The sequence below is a fragment of the Coffea arabica genome, chromosome 11e (assembly GCF_036785885.1).
Source record: "Coffea arabica cultivar ET-39 chromosome 11e, Coffea Arabica ET-39 HiFi, whole genome shotgun sequence".
NCBI classification, from domain to species: domain Eukaryota; kingdom Viridiplantae; phylum Streptophyta; class Magnoliopsida; order Gentianales; family Rubiaceae; genus Coffea; species Coffea arabica.
The window spans coordinates 46,207,761-46,225,212 of NC_092331.1; the positions used below are offsets into that span (position 1 = coordinate 46,207,761).

At 39.5% G+C, this 17,452-nt stretch overlaps 14 non-coding genes across 14 annotated transcripts; all 14 read right to left on the minus strand.

Moving 5' to 3' along the window:
* Nucleotides 1-1,086: 1,086 nt before the first annotated feature.
* LOC140029564 (5S ribosomal RNA) lies at nucleotides 1,087-1,205 on the minus strand. The gene has a single exon (XR_011833470.1). It is a non-coding gene; the product is annotated as a 5S ribosomal RNA (ribosomal RNA).
* Nucleotides 1,206-2,327: 1,122 nt separating this feature from the next.
* On the minus strand, nucleotides 2,328-2,446 carry LOC140029565 (5S ribosomal RNA). The gene has a single exon (XR_011833471.1). It is a non-coding gene; the product is annotated as a 5S ribosomal RNA (ribosomal RNA).
* Nucleotides 2,447-3,568: 1,122 nt separating this feature from the next.
* Nucleotides 3,569-3,687, minus strand: LOC140029566 (5S ribosomal RNA). Its single transcript, XR_011833472.1, has one exon. It is a non-coding gene; the product is annotated as a 5S ribosomal RNA (ribosomal RNA).
* A 1,122-nt stretch (nucleotides 3,688-4,809) lies between these two features.
* LOC140029567 (5S ribosomal RNA) lies at nucleotides 4,810-4,928 on the minus strand. The gene has a single exon (XR_011833473.1). It is a non-coding gene; the product is annotated as a 5S ribosomal RNA (ribosomal RNA).
* Nucleotides 4,929-6,050: 1,122 nt separating this feature from the next.
* Nucleotides 6,051-6,169, minus strand: LOC140031490 (5S ribosomal RNA). Its single transcript, XR_011835412.1, has one exon. It is a non-coding gene; the product is annotated as a 5S ribosomal RNA (ribosomal RNA).
* Nucleotides 6,170-7,291: 1,122 nt separating this feature from the next.
* Nucleotides 7,292-7,410, minus strand: LOC140029569 (5S ribosomal RNA). The gene has a single exon (XR_011833475.1). It is a non-coding gene; the product is annotated as a 5S ribosomal RNA (ribosomal RNA).
* A 1,122-nt stretch (nucleotides 7,411-8,532) lies between these two features.
* LOC140029570 (5S ribosomal RNA) lies at nucleotides 8,533-8,651 on the minus strand. The gene has a single exon (XR_011833476.1). It is a non-coding gene; the product is annotated as a 5S ribosomal RNA (ribosomal RNA).
* A 1,122-nt stretch (nucleotides 8,652-9,773) lies between these two features.
* LOC140030396 (5S ribosomal RNA) lies at nucleotides 9,774-9,892 on the minus strand. Its single transcript, XR_011834310.1, has one exon. It is a non-coding gene; the product is annotated as a 5S ribosomal RNA (ribosomal RNA).
* A 1,122-nt stretch (nucleotides 9,893-11,014) lies between these two features.
* On the minus strand, nucleotides 11,015-11,133 carry LOC140029571 (5S ribosomal RNA). Its single transcript, XR_011833477.1, has one exon. It is a non-coding gene; the product is annotated as a 5S ribosomal RNA (ribosomal RNA).
* A 1,122-nt stretch (nucleotides 11,134-12,255) lies between these two features.
* Nucleotides 12,256-12,374, minus strand: LOC140029572 (5S ribosomal RNA). The gene has a single exon (XR_011833478.1). It is a non-coding gene; the product is annotated as a 5S ribosomal RNA (ribosomal RNA).
* A 1,122-nt stretch (nucleotides 12,375-13,496) lies between these two features.
* Nucleotides 13,497-13,615, minus strand: LOC140029573 (5S ribosomal RNA). The gene has a single exon (XR_011833479.1). It is a non-coding gene; the product is annotated as a 5S ribosomal RNA (ribosomal RNA).
* Nucleotides 13,616-14,737: 1,122 nt separating this feature from the next.
* Nucleotides 14,738-14,856, minus strand: LOC140029881 (5S ribosomal RNA). Its single transcript, XR_011833796.1, has one exon. It is a non-coding gene; the product is annotated as a 5S ribosomal RNA (ribosomal RNA).
* Nucleotides 14,857-15,978: 1,122 nt separating this feature from the next.
* LOC140029575 (5S ribosomal RNA) lies at nucleotides 15,979-16,097 on the minus strand. The gene has a single exon (XR_011833481.1). It is a non-coding gene; the product is annotated as a 5S ribosomal RNA (ribosomal RNA).
* Nucleotides 16,098-17,219: 1,122 nt separating this feature from the next.
* LOC140029576 (5S ribosomal RNA) lies at nucleotides 17,220-17,338 on the minus strand. Its single transcript, XR_011833482.1, has one exon. It is a non-coding gene; the product is annotated as a 5S ribosomal RNA (ribosomal RNA).
* Nucleotides 17,339-17,452: the final 114 nt, after the last annotated feature.

Consider the following 17,452-nt stretch of genomic DNA (forward strand, 5'->3'; position numbering starts at 1 on the left):
CGTCCTGCGAAGCAGTGTGGCTTTTCTAGACCGAAATTCATTTTAAGCGTCAATTCAAGCATTTTCCTCTTATCCTTTTATTTATTTACTTTATATTTTTTTTTGTTATTGATTTGCACCCTGTTTTTTTCCCTCATCCCGCAACTCTAAATTATCATGAAATCAATCCTTCACGCTTGCAGTTAGGGGTGGCAATTCGGGTCCAAATCAGGTTGGCGGGTCGGGTTCGGGTCAACAGACCCGCCAGAAAATCTGTTGACCCGAACCCCGACCCGCCAACCCGTGACGGGTCAGGTATGCTGACCCGAACCCGAAAATTTCAGGTTTACGGGGCGGCGGGTCGACCCGAAATGACCCGAAACTTAATTTTAATTTATTAATTTATCACTGTAATTTCTAATAAAATCAATTTCTCACAAAACTAATTACATAATCAAGTAATAAAAATTTAAATCAATGATTCCAAATCAAATCTAAAATAAATTAAACACCGTAAAAGTGTTTTATCCCAAGCAAAATATAAAATAAATTAAAACAATACAAAAGTGAAAAATAATATAATATATTATTTGTCCAAGTATAATAATTTCAACTTCACACAAATTAAATAAATTCGTTTAGGATTAAGTAATTAATGCCTTTGAAAAAAAGAATAACTTAGTTTAGTTAGATAAAATTATTTTTATGTTTATTAAATTATTTTTAATTCGTAAACGGGTCATATCGGGTCATATCAGGTCACCACGGGTTGACCCGAAATCGACCGGTTTTCTTTTCGGGTTCATCGGGTCCAACCCGATTCTGACCCGAATTCCCGAAACCTCAACCCAAACCCATTAATTTCGTGTTAGGTTCGTGTCGTGTCGAAAATTGCCACCCCTAGTTGCGGTGATACATTTGCGCCGACAAATTTGAGCGACGATCCGGGCTTTGATCGAGCCGTACCGTTCCTGATTTGTCTCGCGCCTTCAGATCCTCCTTCACGCTTCGACAAGAAGCAAAATATTAAGCAATCGTTCCGACGGAGCTAAATTACTACAGGATAAAGAACGAATAGGAAATTTGGATTTCGAAACAAAAAAGAGAGGGGTGCAACACGAGGACTTCCCAGGGGGTCACCCATCCTAGTACTACTCTCGCCCAAGCACGCTTAACTTCGGAGTTCTGATGGGATCCGGTGCATTAGTGCTGGTATGATCGCACCCGCCATGTTCCTTTCGCGTTATTCTTTTAAACTACCCCGTCCTGCGAAGCAGTGTGGCTTTTCTAGACCGAAATTCATTTTAAGCGTCAATTCAAGCATTTTCCTCTTATCCTTTTATTTATTTACTTTATATTTTTTTTTGTTATTGATTTGCACCCTGTTTTTTTCCCTCATCCCGCAACTCTAAATTATCATGAAATCAATCCTTCACGCTTGCAGTCAGGGGTGGCAATTCGGGTCCAAATCAGGTTGGCGGGTCGGGTTCGGGTCAACAGACCCGCCAGAAAATCTGTTGACCCGAACCCCGACCCGCCAACCCGTGACGGGTCAGGTATGCTGACCCGAACCCGAAAATTTCAGGTTTACGGGGCGGCGGGTCGACCCGAAATGACCCGAAACTTAATTTTAATTTATTAATTTATCACTGTAATTTCTAATAAAATCAATTTCTCACAAAACTAATTACATAATCAAGTAATAAAAATTTAAATAAATGATTCCAAATCAAATCTAAAATAAATTAAACACCGTAAAAGTGTTTTATCCCAAGCAAAATATAAAATAAATTAAAACAATACAAAAGTGAAAAATAATATAATATATTATTTGTCCAAGTATAATAATTTCAACTTCACACAAATTAAATAAATTCGTTTAGGATTAAGTAATTAATGCCTTTGAAAAAAAGAATAACTTAGTTTAGTTAGATAAAATTATTTTTATGTTTATTAAATTATTTTTAATTCGTAAACGGGTCATATCGGGTCATATCAGGTCACCACGGGTTGACCCGAAATCGACCGGTTTTCTTTTCGGGTTCATCGGGTCCAACCCGATTCTGACCCGAATTCCCGAAACCTCAACCCAAACCCATTAATTTCGTGTTAGGTTCGTGTCGTGTCGAAAATTGCCACCCCTAGTTGCGGTGATACATTTGCGCCGACAAATTTGAGCGACGATCCGGGCTTTGATCGAGCCGTACCGTTCCTGATTTGTCTCGCGCCTTCAGATCCTCCTTCACGCTTCGACAAGAAGCAAAATATTAAGCAATCGTTCCGACGGAGCTAAATTACTACAGGATAAAGAACGAATAGGAAATTTGGATTTCGAAACAAAAAAGAGAGGGGTGCAACACGAGGACTTCCCAGGGGGTCACCCATCCTAGTACTACTCTCGCCCAAGCACGCTTAACTTCGGAGTTCTGATGGGATCCGGTGCATTAGTGCTGGTATGATCGCACCCGCCATGTTCCTTTTGCGTTATTCTTTTAAACTACCCCGTCCTGCGAAGCAGTGTGGCTTTTCTAGACCGAAATTCATTTTAAGCGTCAATTCAAGCATTTTCCTCTTATCCTTTTATTTATTTACTTTATATATTTTTTTGTTATTGATTTGCACCCTGTTTTTTTCCCTCATCCCGCAACTCTAAATTATCATGAAATCAATCCTTCACGCTTGCAGTCAGGGGTGGCAATTCGGGTCCAAATCAGGTTGGCGGGTCGGGTTCGGGTCAACAGACCCGCCAGAAAATCTGTTGACCCGAACCCCGACCCGCCAACCCGTGACGGGTCAGGTATGCTGACCCGAACCCGAAAATTTCAGGTTTACGGGGCGGCGGGTCGACCCGAAATGACCCGAAACTTAATTTTAATTTATTAATTTATCACTGTAATTTCTAATAAAATCAATTTCTCACAAAACTAATTACATAATCAAGTAATAAAAATTTAAATAAATGATTCCAAATCAAATCTAAAATAAATTAAACACCGTAAAAGTGTTTTATCCCAAGCAAAATATAAAATAAATTAAAACAATACAAAAGTGAAAAATAATATAATATATTATTTGTCCAAGTATAATAATTTCAACTTCACACAAATTAAATAAATTCGTTTAGGATTAAGTAATTAATGCCTTTGAAAAAAAGAATAACTTAGTTTAGTTAGATAAAATTATTTTTATGTTTATTAAATTATTTTTAATTCGTAAACGGGTCATATCGGGTCATATCAGGTCACCACGGGTTGACCCGAAATCGACCGGTTTTCTTTTCGGGTTCATCGGGTCCAACCCGATTCTGACCCGAATTCCCGAAACCTCAACCCAAACCCATTAATTTCGTGTTAGGTTCGTGTCGTGTCGAAAATTGCCACCCCTAGTTGCGGTGATACATTTGCGCCGACAAATTTGAGCGACGATCCGGGCTTTGATCGAGCCGTACCGTTCCTGATTTGTCTCGCGCCTTCAGATCCTCCTTCACGCTTCGACAAGAAGCAAAATATTAAGCAATCGTTCCGACGGAGCTAAATTACTACAGGATAAAGAACGAATAGGAAATTTGGATTTCGAAACAAAAAAGAGAGGGGTGCAACACGAGGACTTCCCAGGGGGTCACCCATCCTAGTACTACTCTCGCCCAAGCACGCTTAACTTCGGAGTTCTGATGGGATCCGGTGCATTAGTGCTGGTATGATCGCACCCGCCATGTTCCTTTCGCGTTATTCTTTTAAACTACCCCGTCCTGCGAAGCAGTGTGGCTTTTCTAGACCGAAATTCATTTTAAGCGTCAATTCAAGCATTTTCCTCTTATCCTTTTATTTATTTACTTTATATTTTTTTTTGTTATTGATTTGCACCCTGTTTTTTTCCCTCATCCCGCAACTCTAAATTATCATGAAATCAATCCTTCACGCTTGCAGTTAGGGGTGGCAATTCGGGTCCAAATCAGGTTGGCGGGTCGGGTTCGGGTCAACAGACCCGCCAGAAAATCTGTTGACCCGAACCCCGACCCGCCAACCCGTGACGGGTCAGGTATGCTGACCCGAACCCGAAAATTTCAGGTTTACGGGGCGGCGGGTCGACCCGAAATGACCCGAAACTTAATTTTAATTTATTAATTTATCACTGTAATTTCTAATAAAATCAATTTCTCACAAAACTAATTACATAATCAAGTAATAAAAATTTAAATAAATGATTCCAAATCAAATCTAAAATAAATTAAACACCGTAAAAGTGTTTTATCCCAAGCAAAATATAAAATAAATTAAAACAATACAAAAGTGAAAAATAATATAATATATTATTTGTCCAAGTATAATAATTTCAACTTCACACAAATTAAATAAATTCGTTTAGGATTAAGTAATTAATGCCTTTGAAAAAAAGAATAACTTAGTTTAGTTAGATAAAATTATTTTTATGTTTATTAAATTATTTTTAATTCGTAAACGGGTCATATCGGGTCATATCAGGTCACCACGGGTTGACCCGAAATCGACCGGTTTTCTTTTCGGGTTCATCGGGTCCAACCCGATTCTGACCCGAATTCCCGAAACCTCAACCCAAACCCATTAATTTCGTGTTAGGTTCGTGTCGTGTCGAAAATTGCCACCCCTAGTTGCGGTGATACATTTGCGCCGACAAATTTGAGCGACGATCCGGGCTTTGATCGAGCCGTACCGTTCCTGATTTGTCTCGCGCCTTCAGATCCTCCTTCACGCTTCGACAAGAAGCAAAATATTAAGCAATCGTTCCGACGGAGCTAAATTACTACAGGATAAAGAACGAATAGGAAATTTGGATTTCGAAACAAAAAAGAGAGGGGTGCAACACGAGGACTTCCCAGGGGGTCACCCATCCTAGTACTACTCTCGCCCAAGCACGCTTAACTTCGGAGTTCTGATGGGATCCGGTGCATTAGTGCTGGTATGATCGCACCCGCCATGTTCCTTTCGCGTTATTCTTTTAAACTACCCCGTCCTGCGAAGCAGTGTGGCTTTTCTAGACCGAAATTCATTTTAAGCGTCAATTCAAGCATTTTCCTCTTATCCTTTTATTTATTTACTTTATATTTTTTTTTGTTATTGATTTGCACCCTGTTTTTTTCCCTCATCCCGCAACTCTAAATTATCATGAAATCAATCCTTCACGCTTGCAGTCAGGGGTGGCAATTCGGGTCCAAATCAGGTTGGCGGGTCGGGTTCGGGTCAACAGACCCGCCAGAAAATCTGTTGACCCGAACCCCGACCCGCCAACCCGTGACGGGTCAGGTATGCTGACCCGAACCCGAAAATTTCAGGTTTACGGGGCGGCGGGTCGACCCGAAATGACCCGAAACTTAATTTTAATTTATTAATTTATCACTGTAATTTCTAATAAAATCAATTTCTCACAAAACTAATTACATAATCAAGTAATAAAAATTTAAATAAATGATTCCAAATCAAATCTAAAATAAATTAAACACCGTAAAAGTGTTTTATCCCAAGCAAAATATAAAATAAATTAAAACAATACAAAAGTGAAAAATAATATAATATATTATTTGTCCAAGTATAATAATTTCAACTTCACACAAATTAAATAAATTCGTTTAGGATTAAGTAATTAATGCCTTTGAAAAAAAGAATAACTTAGTTTAGTTAGATAAAATTATTTTTATGTTTATTAAATTATTTTTAATTCGTAAACGGGTCATATCGGGTCATATCAGGTCACCACGGGTTGACCCGAAATCGACCGGTTTTCTTTTCGGGTTCATCGGGTCCAACCCGATTCTGACCCGAATTCCCGAAACCTCAACCCAAACCCATTAATTTCGTGTTAGGTTCGTGTCGTGTCGAAAATTGCCACCCCTAGTTGCGGTGATACATTTGCGCCGACAAATTTGAGCGACGATCCGGGCTTTGATCGAGCCGTACCGTTCCTGATTTGTCTCGCGCCTTCAGATCTTCCTTCACGCTTCGACAAGAAGCAAAATATTAAGCAATCGTTCCGACGGAGCTAAATTACTACAGGATAAAGAACGAATAGGAAATTTGGATTTCGAAACAAAAAAGAGAGGGGTGCAACACGAGGACTTCCCAGGGGGTCACCCATCCTAGTACTACTCTCGCCCAAGCACGCTTAACTTCGTAGTTCTGATGGGATCCGGTGCATTAGTGCTGGTATGATCGCACCCGCCATGTTCCTTTCGCGTTATTCTTTTAAACTACCCCGTCCTGCGAAGCAGTGTGGCTTTTCTAGACCGAAATTCATTTTAAGCGTCAATTCAAGCATTTTCCTCTTATCCTTTTATTTATTTACTTTATATTTTTTTTTGTTATTGATTTGCACCCTGTTTTTTTCCCTCATCCCGCAACTCTAAATTATCATGAAATCAATCCTTCACGCTTGCAGTTAGGGGTGGCAATTCGGGTCCAAATCAGGTTGGCGGGTCGGGTTCGGGTCAACAGACCCGCCAGAAAATCTGTTGACCCGAACCCCGACCCGCCAACCCGTGACGGGTCAGGTATGCTGACCCGAACCCGAAAATTTCAGGTTTACGGGGCGGCGGGTCGACCCGAAATGACCCGAAACTTAATTTTAATTTATTAATTTATCACTGTAATTTCTAATAAAATCAATTTCTCACAAAACTAATTACATAATCAAGTAATAAAAATTTAAATAAATGATTCCAAATCAAATCTAAAATAAATTAAACACCGTAAAAGTGTTTTATCCCAAGCAAAATATAAAATAAATTAAAACAATACAAAAGTGAAAAATAATATAATATATTATTTGTCCAAGTATAATAATTTCAACTTCACACAAATTAAATAAATTCGTTTAGGATTAAGTAATTAATGCCTTTGAAAAAAAGAATAACTTAGTTTAGTTAGATAAAATTATTTTTATGTTTATTAAATTATTTTTAATTCGTAAACGGGTCATATCGGGTCATATCAGGTCACCACGGGTTGACCCGAAATCGACCGGTTTTCTTTTCGGGTTCATCGGGTCCAACCCGATTCTGACCCGAATTCCCGAAACCTCAACCCAAACCCATTAATTTCGTGTTAGGTTCGTGTCGTGTCGAAAATTGCCACCCCTAGTTGCGGTGATACATTTGCGCCGACAAATTTGAGCGACGATCCGGGCTTTGATCGAGCCGTACCGTTCCTGATTTGTCTCGCGCCTTCAGATCCTCCTTCACGCTTCGACAAGAAGCAAAATATTAAGCAATCGTTCCGACGGAGCTAAATTACTACAGGATAAAGAACGAATAGGAAATTTGGATTTCGAAACAAAAAAGAGAGGGGTGCAACACGAGGACTTCCCAGGGGGTCACCCATCCTAGTACTACTCTCGCCCAAGCACGCTTAACTTCGGAGTTCTGATGGGATCCGGTGCATTAGTGCTGGTATGATCGCACCCGCCATGTTCCTTTCGCGTTATTCTTTTAAACTACCCCGTCCTGCGAAGCAGTGTGGCTTTTCTAGACCGAAATTCATTTTAAGCGTCAATTCAAGCATTTTCCTCTTATCCTTTTATTTATTTACTTTATATTTTTTTTTGTTATTGATTTGCACCCTGTTTTTTTCCCTCATCCCGCAACTCTAAATTATCATGAAATCAATCCTCCACGCTTGCAGTTAGGGGTGGCAATTCGGGTCCAAATCAGGTTGGCGGGTCGGGTTCGGGTCAACAGACCCGCCAGAAAATCTGTTGACCCGAACCCCGACCCGCCAACCCGTGACGGGTCAGGTATGCTGACCCGAACCCGAAAATTTCAGGTTTACGGGGCGGCGGGTCGACCCGAAATGACCCGAAACTTAATTTTAATTTATTAATTTATCACTGTAATTTCTAATAAAATCAATTTCTCACAAAACTAATTACATAATCAAGTAATAAAAATTTAAATAAATGATTCCAAATCAAATCTAAAATAAATTAAACACCGTAAAAGTGTTTTATCCCAAGCAAAATATAAAATAAATTAAAACAATACAAAAGTGAAAAATAATATAATATATTATTTGTCCAAGTATAATAATTTCAACTTCACTCAAATTAAATAAATTCGTTTAGGATTAAGTAATTAATGCCTTTGAAAAAAAGAATAACTTAGTTTAGTTAGATAAAATTATTTTTATGTTTATTAAATTATTTTTAATTCGTAAACGGGTCATATCGGGTCATATCAGGTCACCACGGGTTGACCCGAAATCGACCGGTTTTCTTTTCGGGTTCATCGGGTCCAACCCGATTCTGACCCGAATTCCCGAAACCTCAACCCAAACCCATTAATTTCGTGTTAGGTTCGTGTCGTGTCGAAAATTGCCACCCCTAGTTGCGGTGATACATTTGCGCCGACAAATTTGAGCGACGATCCGGGCTTTGATCGAGCCGTACCGTTCCTGATTTGTCTCGCGCCTTCAGATCCTCCTTCACGCTTCGACAAGAAGCAAAATATTAAGCAATCGTTCCGACGGAGCTAAATTACTACAGGATAAAGAACGAATAGGAAATTTGGATTTCGAAACAAAAAAGAGAGGGGTGCAACACGAGGACTTCCCAGGGGGTCACCCATCCTAGTACTACTCTCGCCCAAGCACGCTTAACTTCGGAGTTCTGATGGGATCCGGTGCATTAGTGCTGGTATGATCGCACCCGCCATGTTCCTTTCGCGTTATTCTTTTAAACTACCCCGTCCTGCGAAGCAGTGTGGCTTTTCTAGACCGAAATTCATTTTAAGCGTCAATTCAAGCATTTTCCTCTTATCCTTTTATTTATTTACTTTATATTTTTTTTTGTTATTGATTTGCACCCTGTTTTTTTCCCTCATCCCGCAACTCTAAATTATCATGAAATCAATCCTTCACGCTTGCAGTTAGGGGTGGCAATTCGGGTCCAAATCAGGTTGGCGGGTCGGGTTCGGGTCAACAGACCCGCCAGAAAATCTATTGACCCGAACCCCGACCCGCCAACCCGTGACGGGTCAGGTATGCTGACCCGAACCCGAAAATTTCAGGTTTACGGGGCGGCGGGTCGACCCGAAATGACCCGAAACTTAATTTTAATTTATTAATTTATCACTGTAATTTCTAATAAAATCAATTTCTCACAAAACTAATTACATAATCAAGTAATAAAAATTTAAATAAATGATTCCAAATCAAATCTAAAATAAATTAAACACCGTAAAAGTGTTTTATCCCAAGCAAAATATAAAATAAATTAAAACAATACAAAAGTGAAAAATAATATAATATATTATTTGTCCAAGTATAATAATTTCAACTTCACACAAATTAAATAAATTCGTTTAGGATTAAGTAATTAATGCCTTTGAAAAAAAGAATAACTTAGTTTAGTTAGATAAAATTATTTTTATGTTTATTAAATTATTTTTAATTCGTAAACGGGTCATATCGGGTCATATCAGGTCACCACGGGTTGACCCGAAATCGACCGGTTTTCTTTTCGGGTTCATCGGGTCCAACCCGATTCTGACCCGAATTCCCGAAACCTCAACCCAAACCCATTAATTTCGTGTTAGGTTCGTGTCGTGTCGAAAATTGCCACCCCTAGTTGCGGTGATACATTTGCGCCGACAAATTTGAGCGACGATCCGGGCTTTGATCGAGCCGTACCGTTCCTGATTTGTCTCGCGCCTTCAGATCCTCCTTCACGCTTCGACAAGAAGCAAAATATTAAGCAATCGTTCCGACGGAGATAAATTACTACAGGATAAAGAACGAATAGGAAATTTGGATTTCGAAACAAAAAAGAGAGGGGTGCAACACGAGGACTTCCCAGGGGGTCACCCATCCTAGTACTACTCTCGCCCAAGCACGCTTAACTTCGGAGTTCTGATGGGATCCGGCGCATTAGTGCTGGTATGATCGCACCCGCCATGTTCCTTTCGCGTTATTCTTTTAAACTACCCCGTCCTGCGAAGCAGTGTGGCTTTTCTAGACCGAAATTCATTTTAAGCGTCAATTCAAGCATTTTCCTCTTATCCTTTTATTTATTTACTTTATATTTTTTTTTGTTATTGATTTGCACCCTGTTTTTTTCCCTCATCCCGCAACTCTAAATTATCATGAAATCAATCCTTCACGCTTGCAGTTAGGGGTGGCAATTCGGGTCCAAATCAGGTTGGCGGGTCGGGTTCGGGTCAACAGACCCGCCAGAAAATCTGTTGACCCGAACCCCGACCCGCCAACCCGTGACGGGTCAGGTATGCTGACCCGAACCCGAAAATTTCAGGTTTACGGGGCGGCGGGTCGACCCGAAATGACCCGAAACTTAATTTTAATTTATTAATTTATCACTGTAATTTCTAATAAAATCAATTTCTCACAAAACTAATTACATAATCAAGTAATAAAAATTTAAATAAATGATTCCAAATCAAATCTAAAATAAATTAAACACCGTAAAAGTGTTTTATCCCAAGCAAAATATAAAATAAATTAAAACAATACAAAAGTGAAAAATAATATAATATATTATTTGTCCAAGTATAATAATTTCAACTTCACTCAAATTAAATAAATTCGTTTAGGATTAAGTAATTAATGCCTTTGAAAAAAAGAATAACTTAGTTTAGTTAGATAAAATTATTTTTATGTTTATTAAATTATTTTTAATTCGTAAACGGGTCATATCGGGTCATATCAGGTCACCACGGGTTGACCCGAAATCGACCGGTTTTCTTTTCGGGTTCATCGGGTCCAACCCGATTCTGACCCGAATTCCCGAAACCTCAACCCAAACCCATTAATTTCGTGTTAGGTTCGTGTCGTGTCGAAAATTGCCACCCCTAGTTGCGGTGATACATTTGCGCCGACAAATTTGAGCGACGATCCGGGCTTTGATCGAGCCGTACCGTTCCTGATTTGTCTCGCGCCTTCAGATCCTCCTTCACGCTTCGACAAGAAGCAAAATATTAAGCAATCGTTCCGACGGAGCTAAATTACTACAGGATAAAGAACGAATAGGAAATTTGGATTTCGAAACAAAAAAGAGAGGGGTGCAACACGAGGACTTCCCAGGGGGTCACCCATCCTAGTACTACTCTCGCCCAAGCACGCTTAACTTCGGAGTTCTGATGGGATCCGGTGCATTAGTGCTGGTATGATCGCACCCGCCATGTTCCTTTCGCGTTATTCTTTTAAACTACCCCGTCCTGCGAAGCAGTGTGGCTTTTCTAGACCGAAATTCATTTTAAGCGTCAATTCAAGCATTTTCCTCTTATCCTTTTATTTATTTACTTTATATATTTTTTTGTTATTGATTTGCACCCTGTTTTTTTCCCTCATCCCGCAACTCTAAATTATCATGAAATCAATCCTTCACGCTTGCAGTCAGGGGTGGCAATTCGGGTCCAAATCAGGTTGGCGGGTCGGGTTCGGGTCAACAGACCCGCCAGAAAATCTGTTGACCCGAACCCCGACCCGCCAACCCGTGACGGGTCAGGTATGCTGACCCGAACCCGAAAATTTCAGGTTTACGGGGCGGCGGGTCGACCCGAAATGACCCGAAACTTAATTTTAATTTATTAATTTATCACTGTAATTTCTAATAAAATCAATTTCTCACAAAACTAATTACATAATCAAGTAATAAAAATTTAAATAAATGATTCCAAATCAAATCTAAAATAAATTAAACACCGTAAAAGTGTTTTATCCCAAGCAAAATATAAAATAAATTAAAACAATACAAAAGTGAAAAATAATATAATATATTATTTGTCCAAGTATAATAATTTCAACTTCACACAAATTAAATAAATTCGTTTAGGATTAAGTAATTAATGCCTTTGAAAAAAAGAATAACTTAGTTTAGTTAGATAAAATTATTTTTATGTTTATTAAATTATTTTTAATTCGTAAACGGGTCATATCGGGTCATATCAGGTCACCACGGGTTGACCCGAAATCGACCGGTTTTCTTTTCGGGTTCATCGGGTCCAACCCGATTCTGACCCGAATTCCCGAAACCTCAACCCAAACCCATTAATTTCGTGTTAGGTTCGTGTCGTGTCGAAAATTGCCACCCCTAGTTGCGGTGATACATTTGCGCCGACAAATTTGAGCGACGATCCGGGCTTTGATCGAGCCGTACCGTTCCTGATTTGTCTCGCGCCTTCAGATCCTCCTTCACGCTTCGACAAGAAGCAAAATATTAAGCAATCGTTCCGACGGAGCTAAATTACTACAGGATAAAGAACGAATAGGAAATTTGGATTTCGAAACAAAAAAGAGAGGGGTGCAACACGAGGACTTCCCAGGGGGTCACCCATCCTAGTACTACTCTCGCCCAAGCACGCTTAACTTCGGAGTTCTGATGGGATCCGGTGCATTAGTGCTGGTATGATCGCACCCGCCATGTTCCTTTCGCGTTATTCTTTTAAACTACCCCGTCCTGCGAAGCAGTGTGGCTTTTCTAGACCGAAATTCATTTTAAGCGTCAATTCAAGCATTTTCCTCTTATCCTTTTATTTATTTACTTTATATTTTTTTTTGTTATTGATTTGCACCCTGTTTTTTTCCCTCATCCCGCAACTCTAAATTATCATGAAATCAATCCTCCACGCTTGCAGTTAGGGGTGGCAATTCGGGTCCAAATCAGGTTGGCGGGTCGGGTTCGGGTCAACAGACCCGCCAGAAAATCTGTTGACCCGAACCCCGACCCGCCAACCCGTGACGGGTCAGGTATGCTGACCCGAACCCGAAAATTTCAGGTTTACGGGGCGGCGGGTCGACCCGAAATGACCCGAAACTTAATTTTAATTTATTAATTTATCACTGTAATTTCTAATAAAATCAATTTCTCACAAAACTAATTACATAATCAAGTAATAAAAATTTAAATAAATGATTCCAAATCAAATCTAAAATAAATTAAACACCGTAAAAGTGTTTTATCCCAAGCAAAATATAAAATAAATTAAAACAATACAAAAGTGAAAAATAATATAATATATTATTTGTCCAAGTATAATAATTTCAACTTCACTCAAATTAAATAAATTCGTTTAGGATTAAGTAATTAATGCCTTTGAAAAAAAGAATAACTTAGTTTAGTTAGATAAAATTATTTTTATGTTTATTAAATTATTTTTAATTCGTAAACGGGTCATATCGGGTCATATCAGGTCACCACGGGTTGACCCGAAATCGACCGGTTTTCTTTTCGGGTTCATCGGGTCCAACCCGATTCTGACCCGAATTCCCGAAACCTCAACCCAAACCCATTAATTTCGTGTTAGGTTCGTGTCGTGTCGAAAATTGCCACCCCTAGTTGCGGTGATACATTTGCGCCGACAAATTTGAGCGACGATCCGGGCTTTGATCGAGCCGTACCGTTCCTGATTTGTCTCGCGCCTTCAGATCCTCCTTCACGCTTCGACAAGAAGCAAAATATTAAGCAATCGTTCCGACGGAGCTAAATTACTACAGGATAAAGAACGAATAGGAAATTTGGATTTCGAAACAAAAAAGAGAGGGGTGCAACACGAGGACTTCCCAGGGGGTCACCCATCCTAGTACTACTCTCGCCCAAGCACGCTTAACTTCGGAGTTCTGATGGGATCCGGTGCATTAGTGCTGGTATGATCGCACCCGCCATGTTCCTTTCGCGTTATTCTTTTAAACTACCCCGTCCTGCGAAGCAGTGTGGCTTTTCTAGACCGAAATTCATTTTAAGCGTCAATTCAAGCATTTTCCTCTTATCCTTTTATTTATTTACTTTATATATTTTTTTGTTATTGATTTGCACCCTGTTTTTTTCCCTCATCCCGCAACTCTAAATTATCATGAAATCAATCCTTCACGCTTGCAGTCAGGGGTGGCAATTCGGGTCCAAATCAGGTTGGCGGGTCGGGTTCGGGTCAACAGACCCGCCAGAAAATCTGTTGACCCGAACCCCGACCCGCCAACCCGTGACGGGTCAGGTATGCTGACCCGAACCCGAAAATTTCAGGTTTACGGGGCGGCGGGTCGACCCGAAATGACCCGAAACTTAATTTTAATTTATTAATTTATCACTGTAATTTCTAATAAAATCAATTTCTCACAAAACTAATTACATAATCAAGTAATAAAAATTTAAATAAATGATTCCAAATCAAATCTAAAATAAATTAAACACCGTAAAAGTGTTTTATCCCAAGCAAAATATAAAATAAATTAAAACAATACAAAAGTGAAAAATAATATAATATATTATTTGTCCAAGTATAATAATTTCAACTTCACACAAATTAAATAAATTCGTTTAGGATTAAGTAATTAATGCCTTTGAAAAAAAGAATAACTTAGTTTAGTTAGATAAAATTATTTTTATGTTTATTAAATTATTTTTAATTCGTAAACGGGTCATATCGGGTCATATCAGGTCACCACGGGTTGACCCGAAATTGACCGGTTTTCTTTTCGGGTTCATCGGGTCCAACCCGATTCTGACCCGAATTCCCGAAACCTCAACCCAAACCCATTAATTTCGTGTTAGGTTCGTGTCGTGTCGAAAATTGCCACCCCTAGTTGCGGTGATACATTTGCGCCGACAAATTTGAGCGACGATCCGGGCTTTGATCGAGCCGTACCGTTCCTGATTTGTCTCGCGCCTTCAGATCCTCCTTCACGCTTCGACAAGAAGCAAAATATTAAGCAATCGTTCCGACGGAGCTAAATTACTACAGGATAAAGAACGAATAGGAAATTTGGATTTCGAAACAAAAAAGAGAGGGGTGCAACACGAGGACTTCCCAAGGGGTCACCCATCCTAGTACTACTCTCGCCCAAGCACGCTTAACTTCGGAGTTCTGATGGGATCCGGTGCATTAGTGCTGGTATGATCGCACCCGCCATGTTCCTTTCGCGTTATTCTTTTAAACTACCCCGTCCTGCGAAGCAGTGTGGCTTTTCTAGACCGAAATTCATTTTAAGCGTCAATTCAAGCATTTTCCTCTTATCCTTTTATTTATTTACTTTATATTTTTTTTTGTTATTGATTTGCACCCTGTTTTTTTCCCTCATCCCGCAACTCTAAATTATCATGAAATCAATCCTTCACGCTTGCAGTTAGGGGTGGCAATTCGGGTCCAAATCAGGTTGGCGGGTCGGGTTCGGGTCAACAGACCCGCCAGAAAATCTGTTGACCCGAACCCCGACCCGCCAACCCGTGACGGGTCAGGTATGCTGACCCGAACCCGAAAATTTCAGGTTTACGGGGCGGCGGGTCGACCCGAAATGACCCGAAACTTAATTTTAATTTATTAATTTATCACTGTAATTTCTAATAAAATCAATTTCTCACAAAACTAATTACATAATCAAGTAATAAAAATTTAAATAAATGATTCCAAATCAAATCTAAAATAAATTAAACACCGTAAAAGTGTTTTATCCCAAGCAAAATATAAAATAAATTAAAACAATACAAAAGTGAAAAATAATATAATATATTATTTGTCCAAGTATAATAATTTCAACTTCACACAAATTAAATAAATTCGTTTAGGATTAAGTAATTAATGCCTTTGAAAAAAAGAATAACTTAGTTTAGTTAGATAAAATTATTTTTATGTTTATTAAATTATTTTTAATTCGTAAACGGGTCATATCGGGTCATATCAGGTCACCACGGGTTGACCCGAAATCGACCGGTTTTCTTTTCGGGTTCATCGGGTCCAACCCGATTCTGACCCGAATTCCCGAAACCTCAACCCAAACCCATTAATTTCGTGTTAGGTTCGTGTCGTGTCGAAAATTGCCACCCCTAGTTGCGGTGATACATTTGCGCCGACAAATTTGAGCGACGATCCGGGCTTTGATCGAGCCGTACCGTTCCTGATTTGTCTCGCGCCTTCAGATCCTCCTTCACGCTTCGACAAGAAGCAAAATATTAAGCAATCGTTCCGACGGAGCTAAATTACTACAGGATAAAGAACGAATAGGAAATTTGGATTTCGAAACAAAAAAGAGAGGGGTGCAACACGAGGACTTCCCAGGGGGTCACCCATCCTAGTACTACTCTCGCCCAAGCACGCTTAACTTCGGAGTTCTGATGGGATCCGGTGCATTAGTGCTGGTATGATCGCACCCGCCATGTTCCTTTCGCGTTATTCTTTTAAACTACCCCGTCCTGCGAAGCAGTGTGGCTTTTCTAGACCGAAATTCATTTTAAGCGTCAATTCAAGCATTTTCCTCTTATCCTTTTATTTATTTACTTTATATTTTTTTTTGTTATTGATTTGCACCCTGTTTTTTTCCCTCATCCCGCAACTCTAAATTATCATGAAATCAATCCTCCACGCTTGCAGTTAGGGGTGGCAATTCGGGTCCAAATCAGGTTGGCGGGTCGGGTTCGGGTCAACAGACCCGCCAGAAAATCTGTTGACCCGAACCCCGACCCGCCAACCCGTGACGGGTCAGGTATGCTGACCCGAACCCGAAAATTTCAGGTTTACGGGGCGGCGGGTCGACCCGAAATGACCCGAAACTTAATTTTAATTTATTAATTTATCACTGTAATTTCTAATAAAATCAATTTCTCACAAAACTAATTACATAATCAAGTAATAAAAATTTAAATAAATGATTCCAAATCAAATCTAAAATAAATTAAACACCGTAAAAGTGTTTTATCCCAAGCAAAATATAAAATAAATTAAAACAATACAAAAGTGAAAAATAATATAATATATTATTTGTCCAAGTATAATAATTTCAACTTCACTCAAATTAAATAAATTCGTTTAGGATTAAGTAATTAATGCCTTTGAAAAAAAGAATAACTTAGTTTAGTTAGATAAAATTATTTTTATGTTTATTAAATTATTTTTAATTCGTAAACGGGTCATATCGGGTCATATCAGGTCACCACGGGTTGACCCGAAATCGACCGGTTTTCTTTTCGGGTTCATCGGGTCCAACCCGATTCTGACCCGAATTCCCGAAACCTCAACCCAAACCCATTAATTTCGTGTTAGGTTCGTGTCGTGTCGAAAATTGCCACCCCTAGTTGCGGTGATACATTTGCGCCGACAAATTTGAGCGACGATCCGGGCTTTGATCGAGCCGTACCGTTCCTGATTTGTCTCGCGCCTTCAGATCCTCCTTCACGCTTCGACAAGAAGCAAAATATTAAGCAATCGTTCCGACGGAGCTAAATTACTACAGGATAAAGAACGAATAGGAAATTTGGATTTCGAAACAAAAAAGAGAGGGGTGCAACACGAGGACTTCCCAGGGGGTCACCCATCCTAGTACTACTCTCGCCCAAGCACGCTTAACTTCGGAGTTCTGATGGGATCCGGTGCATTAGTGCTGGTATGATCGCACCCGCCATGTTCCTTTCGCGTTATTCTTTTAAACTACCCCGTCCTGCGAAGCAGTGTGGCTTTTCTAGACCGAAATTCATTTTAAGCGTCAATTCAAGCATTTTCCTCTTATCCTTT